Below are 13,133 nucleotides of genomic sequence, written 5' to 3'. Positions count from 1 at the left end.
ATTTGGTTAAGTCTGTCATTTCTATCCTAGTAAACATTTTGCAGACTAGCCCTGAGCTGTTGGCTCTGTCTTTTATAATGCTAATTAGTTACTGAATAGGTAACTTCCTTGTTGAATTCCTACTGAATTCCAGGTAGTCAGCTTACACGCTGGAACACTGGTGAAGACTAACTGTATCAGGATACAATTTTGAAAGGCACTATAGTAAGATAACCCTGAAGGAGAGTACGTGGATCCTCCTCAACAGCCTTGGATGACAGGCAGGGAACAGAGAGGATCAGGTGATGACCAGCTCCGTAGCACAAAGCCATTTGGCTTGTTAGGGTGGGAGGCTGTGAAGGGCTTGCCCTTTTCACAGTATGGTCTCCAACCTCTCTCCCCCTTTGAATTAAACTTAATAAGGCCACACTTAACTGAGGTGGTCAAATGATCTTCTCATCCTTGGATGAGTGGGCATTAACCATGGCTGGGGGAGCGTTGACCCGATTCCTCCCTTGGGTACTGTTACAACCCACAATCATGGCTCTTGGTATCTTTTGGGGAGGGGAGGCAAAGCCTTAGAAAGATATTTTTGGTTGTAACTGGAACTAGATACCAACTTCCATCCAAACCGGGTGTATTTCTCAGGGAACTCAGAAATGGTCAAGTTGGACCTTCCCCTGCAGTTTACCCATACTGTATTTGTATTATCAAGAACCAGCATGCACAGTTCTGAGTACTGTGCAGCTCCCAAGGGAGAATTGTCAACCTCAGATTCATCAAGGCCTCTACAAGAATTATGTCACTAGTAACACCACAATTTGTGGCTCTTAGGCTATATTAGGAGCTGGAGGTCACCTTCCTTATCCCTAATACCTCCACAGCCTGAGGAACCAAGGGGACCTTGCAATAGCAGCAAGGGTGGAAAACCGGAGACCAGCTAAGAGACTAAGACTGTCTTATCAGAATAAAAACCATATTCTTCTAATATCTGAAATTTCTGCCTTTCTAGCCCTAATAGTAAACCTTAATCTCAAATCAGACCAAAAGCCACAATATGTGCTGGAATGCCTTTAGAATGAAAATTAGTAGCTGCCACCTGCAAGCTCTTGGGGCCAGAGTCAGGCTGAAGGGTGTTGATTGACCTGCTTGAAAAACAAAAATCTTAGACAGTGAAAAGTAACATTACAAAGCTTCTTTTGGGGAAGTCCAGGTACTTTATTCAGTTGCAAATTAGCAAGGCTCAAGCTCAGTCTCTGGCCTCCTAGTGGGCCATCGAGCTCTATTTTCTTCTTTGTGAAAAAAACAAACAAACAAAACAAAACAAAACAAAACAAAAAAACACAGACCGAACCCCTACCCTAGATTAGAACTGGATCTGGATCCTTCTAATTATTAGTTAGTGGGTCCCTCTACTATATCATGGCATAAGAATTAGAAGCAACTGGATGCCAGTGGCGATCTGTTGTAGACTGACCTTTAATATCAGTTTGTAAAAAATTTAAAACAAATAAAGCAAAGGAAAGATGTGCCTTTGGTGACTTTGGGGATATAACTGCCCCTGTTTTGTCTAAAAAGGCCAGAGACTCTCTGGAAGTGGAGGCTGTGCTCTAAATTAACTTGCTAGGTAATTAAGAATTTTAGCTATCTACAATAGGAATCTCTAATATTGGACTAAATATTAGACCAATCCAAGATTGAGTTAGAATAACTGGTCACATTGAAGAAAAGAGAAAAATCATTATGACTCTATTAAATGACTAATCTTACTAAGTCAGAATATCTTGCGCGCGCTCGACTGGCCAGGAAGAACGACGCTGCAACAGGATCCTTCTGCACACGTTTATTGGGAGAGCTTGATTGTAGAGGCGAAAAGACCCTGAGCCCAGAACTGGTGCTGCTTACATAGGCCTAGGAGAGGCGTGTCTCACATCTGATTGGTTAACTTGTCTTGGCAAAAGAACCTTCACTGCCTATGTATGTGTGGTGGCCAGCAGTAGCCAACTGCCACTCTGCAACTGCCACTCTGCAACGGCTTCCCACAAGAATATACAGTCTCTGATGTTCTTTTGCCATAAAGTTAAAAGCCTTAAGCTAGTCCAAACTGGAAAAATGGCAAGCAAGGATGGGTCTAAAACATGTACCCAATTTAGTTTCCTAGTCACTTCAATCAGGGCACTGAGTCAACTCACCTGCCAGCTCGTCACACTAATTAACCATCATGGTTCTACAGCATTCTGTGGAAAGAACCTATGTTTTTCCTTTCCCTAATAAGGTAGCTGTTTAGGATCAAACCATAAGCCAATAAGTAGATCCTTTTAAGATACTATAAAATATTTATTAAATTCTTTGAGATCTAAATTTCAAAATTTGAAAATAAAAGTATGATTTAAATAGTGTACACGGGAATGTACTAAATAATATGCACAGGGATATAATTTCCCCCTTCTTTGTCTTTTAAGAAGTTAAAGCTATAAGGTTTCACAATATCTTGTCCTTAGAATTAATAACTTGTTGACAAAACATCTCAAATACTTGACTGTATTCATATAACAAGGGCAGTGATTAATTGCACTTTCAATTGTTTCTCTTAAGGAGCGGTTGTAACTAGAAAGCTTGAAAAGTTATTAATAGTCATATGTGCATAATTTATTTATTTGTTAACTAGAAATAAGAGTATTTATTTGTAGCAATTTATTTAGTAAAAGTCCTCAAGAATTAACACTATTATGTCGAAACAAGTAGTAACTGAGGACACTAAGAGGAAAGAATTATACATGCACAATTTTTAAGAATACTAAAATATTATCTTAAATCATAACTGTTTTGAATATACAAAGAATGAGGTTATATATATCCAACCTATCTTATATGTACAACCTATAGACTGCCTGAGATATAAATCTAGCCTGGCATTGTTTTAAGATGTCCAGGCAATCTAGAAAAATTTATTAAATGTCTAAAGACCACCTTTTTAAAAGGACAGCATTTTTTCTGAGTTGTATATGCATAAGTAATTGCAAATTTGAGAATTAATAGCATTTGAGGGACGAACAATCTTAAGCAATTGTGAGCTCTGAGATATAACATTGACTATTAATATATAAATTAAGGTTTGATTGTTCAGCATTTTAAAATACCATCTACAGCAGACAACTAGATTATCTGTGCTGAAACAGGGGGAAACTCAAAAGAATAAGCATGTGATCTAATTCATATGTACGTACTTCTCATATAGGGGTTGTTTTCAAACACAATAATTGGGATGTATGCATGCATGAATTTATAGAAGATACAAAAGCATACATAAAAACAATTTTTAACTTATCTTTGGGATATTGATTGTCAATCTATTTAAAATGATGGTATGTAATAGGTCAATTATTAATATTTTGTGATAACCAAATAAATTTCTGTATTGAACAAGGAACATACACTTAGTCAGGTTTTTAAGACACAGTTTTTGTTATAGGTTTTCTAAAAATACATGAATATATTTTACAATTCTTTATTAGTACCACAGTGATTCTTTTTTTTTTTTTTTTTTTTGTTTCACTTTAAGGTTTTTCTTTAATTATTATGTGCTATATTGATAGAGATATGATTTTTGTTTAATTATTCTATATTAATAGATGTATAAGGTTTTTTTAAGATTTATTTATTTATTTATTTATTTATTATATCTCAGTACACTGTAGCTGTCTTCAGACACACCAGAAGAGGGCGTCAGATCTCATTACAGATGGTTGTGAGCCACCATGTGGTTGCTGGGATTTGAACTCTGGACCTTCGGAAGAACAATCGGGTGCTCTTACCCCCTGAGCCATCTCACCAGCCCCACAGTGATTCTAATAGGACGTTGAAACTGTGTTTTGAGGTGAAAGCCACCTCAGCCTAGCCCACCCTCGGCCTTGTGGTGGCTCTGAGGTCTTGGGCCTGTCACCCACAGGGTACCTCGGAGGGGCCTGTATGTCTTAAGTCCTCTTCGGCCCTGGCCGCCTGCCACCCTGGCATGCAGAGTCATTCTGAAAAGGACTCTAGATTTTAACCTGCTGCTGAGCCCCACATCTCTGAAACAGAGGCGGAGGCGGTGTGCGCACACTGCGCCTGCTGCCGCAATGTCAAGTAGCAGCTCCGGTCCTGGCACTGGCGGCAGCACCAGCCCTGCTGTCGCAGCCACTTTTGTCACCACTGCCACCACCTCAGCCTTTCTCTCAGGCAGAAGAGGCTGAAGGCAGCCCATTCTGTTGTAGGCCAGAAAACCCACCCCGGGTCTTAGTGGGAACAATATGGCTAACCCGGTTGGGACATGTGGAGGCTCATGGGGCAAAGGTGAATTTGTCCCTCTCCTGAGTTCGCTGTAAAGCCACCTGCTTTTTGACGGCCTCTCACACCACTATAGCTCTGGGAAACTGTGTGTCTCAAGGCCCCGCCCCACAGCAGCCAGCAGCTAGCTGGCTTCACATGGGGCCAACGACCGGCTGGGAGGATGAGAAAAATGACTTTACAATAATGTTTTCTCTTGCCAAAGAATTGTTTTGGGCACAGCTAATATTTAATTACCATTGATTATAATTAATAGCAATTATAAAAGCTTTCTTTATTTTCTGTAAAGCCTTCTGTAGTAAACTAAAACCCTAAGTAATAAAAAGATATTGCCTCTGAATCTTTTGGGTGAGAGCAAGGATTTAAAGTAAACTTCTCTTGAGAGGCATTAGCTAATAAAATATTTTTTACTTAGAAACAATATATACTGAAAGATTAAAACTCTTGGCTTCTTGTATAGAAGCAGAAATGATAAAAACTTCTCACATAATGTAGATCAATATTTAGCCATAGTAGAGGCAAAATATTCCAGTTATTACAAACTCACTAGAAGTAAAACCTTTACAATAATTAAGATGCAAAGGAGAGAAAAAAAAAGGAACAAACTTTTGGATCTATAATAACTATATAAAAGGTAGGCAAGCTAGATTGTAATGCCTTGATAAATTTTACAGTCTGATTGATTCTTTATAAACTATGAATTTGAACTTTATTAAAACAGCATCTGGCTAGATCTGTAAAGGTGTTCTTTTAGCTAAAAGAATATCTCCTGGTTTGCAAGACAAAGGAAAGTCACACAAACTGAGCAGAAGCTGCTCTGAGCTTAGTTCTTCTTGCCATGAGGACAGATATTAGAATTACTAAGTTTCTTTTGCAACATTAATTTTGGGAAAGCAAAACCCGATTTTAAAACAATTTATCACTTTAGGAATCAACATTAAAACTTTACTAATACATTGCGAAATTTAGCCTGCTATGCCACGTGCTTGAAAAGACTCCTGAGTTGCCAATTTTAAGGCTAACGTTCTGTTACCAATGTAACAATTATTTAATCTTAACCAATAACTTATGAGCTGATTGTGAAAACATGCAGAGCACATTACACCTCTAAGACCAGTAAAAAACCAAACGAAGCAGTTACGTTTAGACCAATCAGAGAATATTAATTTTTCTAGCTACAATCATAGAATAAAAAGCACTTTATCATTTGTCAAACACATTAATCATGATTGCAGAGAACCCTCCAGGAAAAAAAACCATTTAGCAGCTTTTTTACCCCAAAACTAAGAGGCTGCAGACTCTCTTTTTTCCTATAAAGAACAGTTTCTCCAGCAGGGGCCCTCCTGCTGTGTGCCTGTTTCCTGGTTAAAGCATGTGGCCACTCTCGGTTTTGATGAACCACCAGATAAAGTTTTTAGCCATCTTTATTATCCAACATAAAACAGAACATTCATTCATTCAGACCGCTAGACACAAACACACATGAATTGACACGTGAACGGACTGGTGCACCAGACATTAGACAAAAACACAAAGAGGGCAGAGAACTTCTGCTGTAAGGCCCAGAGAGAACAAAGCAAGGCACCCTTGAAATTTCTCTCTGCTTCTGGGACATTTTCCTACCACCTGATGCAGTTTCTGACTGCGGTCATCCGCCTGATTATTAAATCCCTTTTATTAAACCCTTTCTTTTCTCATGCCTAAAAAAGCAGCTTCTGCAAGCTGCGGCTAACTGCCTGTTATGTTCTTAGCTCCTGATAATCTCACTGCTGAACCTAATGAATTTAGCGTGCAGGTTTAACGTCGTTTCAACTTAGCATTACCAACTTTCTCCGGTACGAACTTTCTTTAATTATTTTCTTCTTCCATGGAGCTCCAAACCAGCAGTGCTTCTTCCAAATGTCCTCTGCCATTTCTCAGCCCCACGTTGGGCGCCAATCTGTTGAGGCCAGCCAGGGGCCCACATGTCTGGGTTCTAGCCTGGGAGGCATCTTGGAATCTGGAAGAGAAGAGGGAACTGGGCGGCATGAGAAAGAATGGAACCAAGACATCAGTCTGATAAAGGTTCAATTTTACTATTCGGAGACACCATGTTATGAAGAATGGGGAGGGGCCCATTCCTGCCAAATCATCCTTGGAGTCCAGTTTCAGGTGACCACGTGTTGGCTCCGGAACAGCTAGGCGGCAGGCAGTAGCAGTGGGAGTGGCAGAACGATAGGGTGGCAAGCTCCACCCCCGATGCTCTCTTGTGCTAACAGTCAAACCTGAGCAGCCAGATTTCGGGGGTGGGGGGGAGGTTACAGTACTACAGGATGCCAAGGCTCCAGGAGACTAAGTTTTTGTGAAACTTTTGCTTCAGAACTTCGTCCAAGCTTTTGGGCCTGTCACACAGTTACCACCAGAGTAGGTGTGGCATGCTAGGAAGTCTAAGGTCACTGAAATATTTCCCTTAATATTTCTCTGTGTTATTGAAGTCTTTTCAGATCTATTCTACCCCCTTAAGGAATAGTGTTTAATATCATCTGACCTTGGTTCCACTGGGGCTCTAGGATCAGGCTCTCTTAGGAGACTGTTTTGTGGTTGGGGATCTGGTATTTTCAATAAATCTTCTGCTGCCTCAGTGTGTGTGTGTGTTAACTTCCACATAAACTTTTGGGTTTTACTCTATTTTCCCTCTGAAGTGATGTATTCCTTTCCATTTGTATGACCAGGGTAATAGGACCTCTCATTCTGTCATGGTGACGTATGTTATAGTGTCTTATTTTTTGAATATCACAAAATACAGCTATGAGCCTAGTTAACATTTTCTTTTTTTTCCCAGTTTTAAACACTCATCTTTATTGACAAAATAGGCTCCTCTTCAGCACACTCTCATATGTAAGCTTAAAGCCGTTTATTTTGGGGGTGGGGGGGTGGAAAACTTGCTAAAAACAAAGCAAATGTCTTTCAATATTCACAACCTTAAAATTATATCCAAGAAAACAAAGAATAAATAATTTTTTATAAAATAATTACTTCTCAAATAATGTTTCACAATAGATCTGCTCAATACATCGATCTGACTCATCTCAACTGTGCCGCCTTTCTTCTTTTTAAAATTCTGGCCTGGGACAAAACTACATGAAAGAAAGTACCATTAAATTAAGGGTTACTTTCCAAAAAACAATAGAAAAATCTTAAAAATATATTCACTTATATATAAAATATTAAGGCCTCTGCATGAGAATGGTTTAACATCTGGGGTACTGGCCCTTTCCTAACAGACCTATGACTCCACTTACCTCAAACTTCAGAATGAAAGGTTCTCAAGTGAAAAGTCCTTTTAATTTTGCCAATACATGAAATTACACATAAAATTACACTGCAAAGTAATATGTACTTAATAAATGATATATTGAAAAGTCTAACTTTTTGTCTGTGCTAATTTCAGTATGGACTTCAGATACAAGTATAGTTTATTTTTGCCATATTTCACAATCTTTTATTCTTATCACTACAGAAAATTTTAGGCTGCAATTGGTATGAAAGCATACGTGTGTATCCTGTGGCCTCAAGAAGCTTTTTTTTTTCTTTTAAAGTGCAAAGCACAATGCCTATGTGTCCACACTTCACTGCCAGTTTCTGAGTCACAGGTTGTAGGACAAACCTCACAGGTTATAAGAACTAAATGGGGCTTAGACTCAGACCCAGAACTTTGATTTTTGGAACCTGTATCTACTTTGTAAGTGTATGAAGAGTAATTTCTTAAGTAACAATAAAGAAATTCCCAATTAACTTGGAAATGACCATACCTATCTCATTAAACTGTCAACTCTTTTCTATCGGTGAACTGTCTTGTTTCCTTAAACATCATGAAAAGAGGAGGAAGAACCAGGTTCATTGTTAACAGAGAACCAAAACATAATCTTTCAAAGTAGTTCAACCTACTAAATGTGTCTTATCTATGGCTGTCTTTCTTAGAAAGTATATTCTTTGTCTTTCCTTCCTGAGGTGCATACACGTAAGTAAGTCATGAATAACTGCTAGGTAAGAGCTATGGGAATTAGGTGTAAGTATATTCCTTCTGTTTGTGATGCAAGTGACATATTCCTATAGCCTTTAAGCATGAACTGCCTTTGATGAGGGCCGAGCAAATGGGCAGGTGAGCACCAACGCAGCAGCTTTATGTACACAAGCTATGCCAACTCTGACACTGAACAGGAAGGTAAGACTTAGAACGTCTTCCATTCAGAAAACCACACCAACCTTACTTTTAAAATGGTGATAATTTAGGCTTTCCAACATCTATTAGGAGTATTCAGGGTGATCTTTGTAGCATCTAAGAAGCCAACAGCACTTCTGAAACTGCAGTGCTCAGCAGCACCTTGAAGACTCGCTGTTCACTCTGTGGCTCAGCGTCTCCTTTCTGACTGTGACTGGGATCTAGTTTATGACCACTGGTTATACTTTCTGCTGCCGTCTCTTTGCCAGTGTCCCTGTACATACCAGACAGAAAAGGCTGCCTGAAGTTGGGTTTTATGTTCACTCATCTACTCACTTTGGGCCCGTTCTAGTGACCATGCAGAAAGCCACTCAGCTCTTCCTCAGACTCAGGTCACTGTTAGTCACTAAGGGGGACAGAGATGTACTCTCTGACGCATCATCCTTCCGAAGGTTTAAAAAGGATTCTCAAGTTATCTGAAGGGTCTCTCTCAAGCCTTTATTTTCTTGTTCAAGTTGAAATATCCCGCTCCTGTTCCTTGCAACCCTGTTGCTCGTCAATTTCAATATCTTTTCTCATTACTGCTGCCATCTCGGTGATTTGGTCAACATGTGCTTGCAACTCCTTTGAGTGCTGCTCTATTAACTTCATTATTATACCTGGGTCATCTTTCTTGCTGGCCATGAGCAGTCTGAACATCTGCTCTCGGTACTTGCTCATTATCAGTTCCAGGGCAGACTGGTGCTCTTCCAGGGATGTCCGCAGTTCTTTGTTCTCTTGTTGTTAATTCTCTGATTTGTCTGTTTTCTTGTTGGATTCCCATAACTAGTGTGGATCGTGGCTGATATCTTGCTACTTCATTAAGTTCTTGGATTTCTTCCTGATACTGCTTCATCGCTTCCACTCGCTTGCTGAGGGCAGTGGTCTGCTCGATGAGAGACTCCGCTGCATCATCATGATCTCTCAATCTTTCAACAAGGGCTTTAGCGACAGCAAGTGCTTTCTCAATGGTGCAGCTCATTTCTCAGTTCCCGGCAGGACCTCAGGGAGAGCATGGAGAGAGGGAGCCCGGCTCAGGGGCTCGCCCACCCGTGTTATTCCACTCTGCTTCAGTTCCCCCCCTCCCCAGGGCGATGACCACCCGCAAGGTGGAGTGCCCAGGGAGTGGTCTCTGAGCCCTTGCTGCGCCTGGTCAGCGAGCAGACGCACAGCCCTGCTCACACAGTGGCAGGATAGATGGGCAGCCCATCGGGGCGGACCAGAACGCCCCAGAACCTCTGCGACCCACAGCCGCCTAGTTAACTCTTCTGATAGCTGATGGGGATGCACCAGAATCTTCTGAGGAAGGAGGGCTGGTTCTGCACATTGGTCTTCCTCACAGAGCAGTTGACTACCTCAGAATCTTAGGACTGCCTTTTTTTCTCAGTAAGGGTGTTGAAGCAGCAATGCTGGCTGTTTAGAACACGGTCCTCCTAGGTTATCATATGTGAGAGCACATGTGCCCTCCAGTCCTTCTGGGTTTTGGACGTCTTCCAATATTTTCCAGATCTAGTTGGCTCACATACAGGTCTTATCTATTTACCAACGGAAATAAGTGTGTTGGTCTCTATAAACAACCGCAAATTTAGATGGAATGTAATAATACTCCCTTTTAATTAAAACCTTATAAAGATGCCAAAGGCCCTAAATAGTCACTCACTGTTTTATTAAAATACCTTTTAAAAAGATTTACTTAGTTTATGTGTATGACTGTATGACTGTATGTATGTATGTATGTATGACTGTATGTATGTATGCATGTATACTATGTGTGTGCTTGGTGCCTGAGGAGGTCAGAAAGAATATTCAGTCCCCTGGAAATGGGATCTTTGGATGGTTGTGGTTGTGAGGCACACTTTGGGTGCTGAGAACTGAACTCAGGTCCTCTGGAAGTGCAACAACTACTCTTAACTATTGAGCCATCTCTCTAGCCTCTTGGAGGACCTTTTTGTTGTGAGCCTAGCCTTTAACAGCTAAGTCACCTCCAGTCCCACAATACCCTGTTGTGAAGGCTTACGATAACTTTCCATTTTGAATGTTATTGTGAGTTGAGGCCTTTCACAAGCTAATTCCAGCAGACATACTTGCTGTCTACCTCCCAGTTCTTTATCCCAGCCTTCTTGCTTGTGACAAGCAGCCTGTGGTTGAGTGTCTGTTCTTGTTCTGCATTCAGAGTTGATTCCTGTCAATGGTGAAAGAATTATGGTGCTTCAGTTTCTCTTTTTCACTTACTGGGTTCAGTCTGTGCTCTCAGTTTTGGCTAAAACAAACAAACAAACAAACAAACAACAACAAAACCTCGATAACATGAGCATTGTCAGAGTGAGTGAAGTTGAGTATGTGGAGGGAGGAGCCCCAGGATGTGTGCTTGTCCCAGGAACTCTTGTCACTCTGCTGAATGATGACTTTCTTACTTGGGGTCTCCTCAAAAGAGATACTTGCCCGGCAGCTACCTACTTCACCTGTGACCAAAGTTACCTTTCTCGGAATCATTGTTTCAAATAAATCATGTAGCTGTCTTCGCTTTGTCTTCTATGCACACTGTTCTTAGCCTTTCTGTCTCCATGTGCCACGCACTCCGGTCAGAGTCAGCTTGACAGGCTGTGAAGCCTAAAACCCACTCACAAGGCAGAGAGTTTCAAGGAAGCTCTCCTCTTGGAGTTTTGGCGTTCTCTTACTCATACTCTATTCCCGAGTTAGTCTGGTGTATGGATATACGAGCTCTCTTTTAATATTTTATTATAAATGCCTTTTAAGATTATATTCTGTTATAGTTAAGCCTCCACATTGTTCCAAGGTCCCAGAAGCCTGCAAGCTTGAAATCTGAGCTTAAAATCCAGCAAGAATGCAGAAAGGAAGTTACCTATTCAGTTACTAATAAGCATTACAATAGACAGAGCCAGTGGCTCAGCTGGTCTGCAGAAAGAGCCAGGGAATCTCACTGAGATAGAAATCTTCAGTACAGGCTACATTACATATTAAAAGCAAGTTGGTATATTCTCCTGACAAATGGAGATTCTCCAGATACTTAAAAGTTACATTCATGTAAGAATTTAGCAAGGCCTAGGAAATTAGGGGGGTTGTGATATTGCATTATTCATGAGGCCTGCCAAGAGCAGAAACCCCTGGTGCTGGCCTTCACGAGGTTCAAAGGTATAACACTAGAGTGTGAAATCCTTGCCTGTCACTAAGCTGATCTTAGGCAGGACTGCTTTATCTTTACTGTAAACATTTACCTGGTTCTTGTAAATCCTTTTGAAGTCATTCCTTTGTTTTGTACCTGGTAACTTCAATGTACCTTGCCTGCTGTGACTTCCGACCCTTGTATTTTCTGTACTATAAAAAGTTTGATGCTCGACCTGACAAATACATTCAGATTCTACACAACCTCTCCTGTGTGCATCTGTCTGTTATTTCCTCCAACTCTTTGCCCACCTGTGACCAGAGACCCATTCTACGCAGACAAAGGGGCCCAGAGGGTCTGCGACATCCATGGCTCCGCCTCAGGTTCCTTGTTGCTCGCCTGTGGGGACTGTGATCCATGCTCTTTCTGAGTAAACTCTTTGGAGAACTGCTTTCTCTGTTCCTCACTTTAGATCAACAAGAAGCTGCTAGGTAGTTTCTGAAGCAGCTTTCCTGGCACAGGAAAGAATGGCCCCTCTCTCACTGGCTGGTGACAGGTCTGTGTGGGATTCCTGGGAGGGTAGCAGCCTTTTTACTCCCTGTGGACAAAGTTAAGGAGGAAAGCGATTGGCCCAAGACTTTAAGAGTGGAGCAGGCGGGGCTGGAGGGACTTAGTGGTTAAAAGCACTGGCTGCTCTTGCAAAGAATCAAGGTATGGTTACCAACCATCCATGACTCTTGTTCCTGGGAAACCGTTGCCCTCCTCTGACCTCCCCAGGCACCAGGCACATGGGCAGGAAGTGCACAGAAAGGTAAAACAGCCAGACACAAAAGCTATAAATAAATCTAAAGTAAAATAAAGACATGACAGAATAAAAACTGGAAAAGCCAGAGCACACTGTAAACTAAGGCTACAGGTACCCTTTGCAACCTTGGTGCTTGAGTATCCAGTTGGGTTGCTGACCTAAATAGCCCACCACACAGGTGGCAGGTTCCTAACATATTTTTTTTCTCTATTGCAACAGAAAGGATTCGAATTTATATACATAATCAATTTCAAACGAGCTTAATCGCTATTGTGGTTTTTCCACCTAGAACACCAAGTGTTGTCAATGGCGGTCTCAGGGTCAGACGTCTTGCTCTTTCAGCCCTGCCTCTGATCTGCTGGACAAGCATCCTTACCTTAGAAGCAACAGAATGTTTCAGGCTTAGCCTGTATTTTTATTCACTGTCGGACCCAGAGTCAGCTTCACTCAAAGGGTCCAGTTTGTTTTTGTAGGGCAGAGCAACATTTTAGGAGAAAATCAAGACCGTGAAGCTGGTGTGGGCTAGAAGAACACGCGGCTGGCAACAGTAAGCCCGAGAAGGGCTGATTTTCCTAGAGTGTGAGTTGTCTTACAAACCTTTCAGAAATAGATGGATACTCAATGGGAAAGTGGGGCAGCCAGTCAGAGAAAACAATATA

General features: G+C 41.2%; 1 protein-coding gene and 1 pseudogene across 1 annotated transcript in view; one reads left to right on the top strand and one right to left on the bottom strand.

Annotated features, from left to right (window-relative positions):
- Alox15 (arachidonate 15-lipoxygenase) overlaps positions 1-13,133 on the top strand; it is a 46,392-nt gene that overhangs the window by 22,874 nt on the left and 10,385 nt on the right. The gene's annotated exons all lie outside the window — the stretch shown is intronic.
- Positions 7,123-9,800, bottom strand: Gm12312 (predicted gene 12312; annotated as a pseudogene).

The sequence above is a fragment of the Mus musculus genome, chromosome 11 (genome assembly GCF_000001635.26).
Source record: "Mus musculus strain C57BL/6J chromosome 11, GRCm38.p6 C57BL/6J".
Lineage (NCBI taxonomy): Eukaryota > Metazoa > Chordata > Mammalia > Rodentia > Muridae > Mus > Mus musculus.
The sequence above is the reverse complement of the archived record's forward strand: the minus strand, read 5'-3'. Positions and strand labels throughout refer to the sequence as shown.